Here is a 3859-nt window from a genome sequence, read left to right as displayed (position 1 = left end):
CGCGGGCCTCTCACTGCTGTGGCCTCTCCCGTTGCGGAGCACAGGTTCTGGATGTGCAGGCTCAGCGGCCATGGCTCACGGGCCTAGCCGCTCCGCGGCATGTGGGATCTTCCCGGACCGGGGCACGAACCCGTGTCCCCTGCATCGGCAGGCGGACTCTCAACCACTGCACCACCAGGGAAGCCCAGGATCTTCTATATTTTTAAAGGAAATAGTAAGATTCATAATTATCAGGCTATTTTCTGCTCTGACAAGCTGAAATACATTTCCTAATCTCTCTTGCAACAGGAGAGTAGTCAGGTGACTAAGTTCTAGGGGATGACACACAAACTTCCAAGTTTCCTTTAATTTTAACTTCTGAGTCTTCTTAAGAGAAAAGGAGTAAGTACATCCTTCACGCTGCCCAGAATGTGGGCAGTGGGATGTAAGTATGATGGCTAGAGCCAGACTGAATCACATGGCAGAAGGCACCTACCTAATGAGGATGTTAGAGCAAGAGCCAGGGTTCCTCACATGTGAAGCCACCATACCTGCCTTTAAATGTCTTTCATTTGAGAGAGAAATAAACGTTTTTCTTACTTAAGCCACTGTTTGTTGTTACTGTTGTCATTGTTTACGAAGCCAAAACTAATTGCTATAATTAATCCTAATTGATACACGGCCCTTGCAGATAATTTTATCTGCTATGGTCCCAGCAGGAAACAAATGACATACTCAAAAGAGTTTAACGAAGGCAATATATACAGAGATGTGAGCAGGGTTAAGGAAGCCAATCAGGGACTATCAGCTACCGGAAACTGCCCCAGCCTCCAGGTCAGAAGGCAGGAGGAGGGAGCTGTTACTATAACATGGTGGGAACTGTATCCTTCAGAGAGGGGCTAGCCACACTTAGGAAAGCAACCGCAACTGAAACAGCAGGGGTACAGAGACCCAATTCTCTCTCCTCCTTCCTGTGATTTCCTGCTAGTGCCTGCTATTGGCTGAACCCAACCAGAAGCCAGAGGGCAAGGGAAACTGCGTGATATAGTCTGTAAAGGTCAGCCTCCTGGGACACTGCAGAGAACAAGAGGCTGAAGAATGATTCTGACGGACGATGGCGAGAACTAGCTATATATAATGTCCTCTCATTATAAAATGATTTTTTAGTTCTTGAGTGATTTGAAGATAATCTTAATTTGCATGAAATCATCCAATTTGAAAGTTAACTTATTGTTGCTGTTATTTACTAGTTAAAATGTGAAAGGTACATACCCTATGTCCTAGCGATTCCACTTTTAGGGATCTACGCAGCCATCAAAAACAATGAGGCACATAGATGTACTGCTCAGGAAAGTTATCTAAGGAATATGATCCGGGAAAAAAATTAATTGTAGACAAATCTGTTTTCATGGTCTGAAAAGAGAGGCCACGTGTCAATATCTCAACAAAGCTGTATTTGTTCAAGCAGAGGGAAAGGCTGGGGGGACTGTTAATAATGGTCACCAGAGGGGACAGACAACGCAGCAGCCGACTAAGAGGGACAGATAATGTTTACATTCAAAAACTGGTTCCATATGGATTACCTTCCTTTTTGTGTTTTGTTAGTATTTTTCAATGAGAAAAAAAAAAAAAAACCCAAATCACAAAATGTGAAAGATATCACTTAAGAAAAAGCTTAATTCTTGATATAACTCTCATTTTGTGTACACTTTTTCTAGCAAATGAGCAAATTTAATAAATTATATGTGGCCATTTGCTAGCTGGCATAAATTATATAATTTATAGAAAAAATATATAAATGAATATTGAGAAAGTTTTGAAGTACTTATCAGAAAGAGAATTAGTTTAGTAAAATGGTGGCCATTGATATTTAACTTACAAATTTCACATTTGAACTAGAATCCAATATTCAAATCCCCCATTGACATTTAAACATTATATTATTTTTTAAACTCCCAAAGCAAAAATACATTTCAAATCTATGCTGTCTTTGTTAGTGAAAAGACAGAGACTTTTGTCATCGATTGTGGTAAATTCTAAAATAGGTTTTTCAAAAAATAAGAACTCTTTGATGAGTTTTGTAACCCTTTCAAAGCTCTCTAAGGTCTGTGTAAATGCCTTTCAAAGGGATTTAGAAATTAATTGAACAATGCCTTTTGGGAATTATATTGCAGTTAGTATAGCAAGATAGACATATTTAGAAATTGGAACTTCAAATTAAGAATTCCAAACAGAAACTGAGTCTCTGATATTTTCTAGACTGTGTCGAATACTAACCTATTTACCAGTCACTTGTCACTTTCTCTTATTAATTGTAAAAAAAGTGAGTTAAAAGTCTCTGAGCACCTTTGCTGAAAACGGCCATGACCTTGGAAACACAAGTGTGCTTGTAGGGGAACAAATGTTAATGTGAAAATGGTTTACTTCCTGAAAGTTTAAGTGTTTTAGATGGAACAGCTATTACATAACACAGGGACTGGGCTGCTAATTATGCTCTATGGTAGGTATAAAAATTTTTTTGAAATGAACTATTTCATACATGGAGAAAGTATATTTATGGGAGATTATAATTTTGGATGACTTCTCATTTTCCCTGCATGTAGTAACACTGCGGCTGATTCAAATATAAAGCGTTCTGAAAAAAGTATTTTTTCAAACTATTAATAAATGAGTTATCTTATGAGTTATCTTCTCCAGGTCATTCAGATTTACTATGGCAGAAAGAGGAAGGAGAAAAGCTACAATGGGGCTATATAAATAATCCAGTTACAGAATGTGTTTAAAAAGTCTACCCAATCTTTAATATAGGCATTCAAACCACTGTGCTGGTATGTGGTAAACATTTATTTATTTCTCAATTATTTGTTTTCAATTCCATTTTAAGCTTATGATATTTTCATGGAACACGAACAGGTAGATAAACTGTAGTTACGGATTTTATTCAAGACATGGGATTTTAGCAGTTCAGTTTTTAAAAGATTATGAAGGAAGCCTGCACTATACTAGGTTTTGTACACTGGAATTTAAGCCGGAGTACCATGTTACAAGATGTGAAGAAGAGAGGGTCAGTTCAGTTCATCATTCTCTCCTAGCACTGCAGCAGGATCATTTTGCCATTCCTTCTCAAGACCTAAAAATAAAATGGTACATTGTTGAGTTTAAAGTGTTGTCTTACTATATTGGTAGACTTTACTTCTTTAAAACTGACCTATCATTTGCAAGAAGAGCAGTCACAGGAGCCAGTGGGTGGACCTTGAATGACCACATCTACATCACTTAAAACATTATTTATATAATATAAAAATTGGCCCAGAAAGAAAGTCTGGGCAAGTGAAGACTAGTAAGATCCTTGCTTAAACTCTAGCCCCACTGTTGTTAGTCGCTAATGTAATAGACAAGGCCGGTGGTACTCTGTATCCCCCAGGAATTCCAAAGGCCTTTGTCAGCTCAGAGACGTGTGGCGATACAAATCACAGAAACCAAACTAATCTGATCACAAAACTCATCTATTTTTTTATTTAGTATTTTTAAATAGATTTTTTTAATTGTGGTAAAATATACACAGTTACCACCTCAACCATTTTTAGGTGTACAGTTCAGTGGTATTAAACATAGTCATGCCGTTGTACAACCATCACCACCATCCATCCCCATAATTCTTTTCATCTTATAAAACTGAAACTCTATTCCCATTAAACAATAAACCCATTTCTCCTCACCCCAGGCCCTGGCATCCACCTTTATACTTTCCGCCTTTATGATTTTAATTACTCTAAGTACCTCTTCTACGTAAATCATATAGCGTTTGTCTTTTTGTGACTGGATTATTTCACTTTGCATAATGTCCTCAAGGTTCATACATGTTCCTTCCTCTTTAAGG

Source organism: Lipotes vexillifer, unplaced genomic scaffold, assembly GCF_000442215.2.
Source record: "Lipotes vexillifer unplaced genomic scaffold, Lipotes_vexillifer_v1.1 scaffold641, whole genome shotgun sequence".
In the NCBI taxonomy this organism is placed as follows: domain Eukaryota; kingdom Metazoa; phylum Chordata; class Mammalia; order Artiodactyla; family Lipotidae; genus Lipotes; species Lipotes vexillifer.
Note: the sequence above shows the minus strand (reverse complement) of the source record.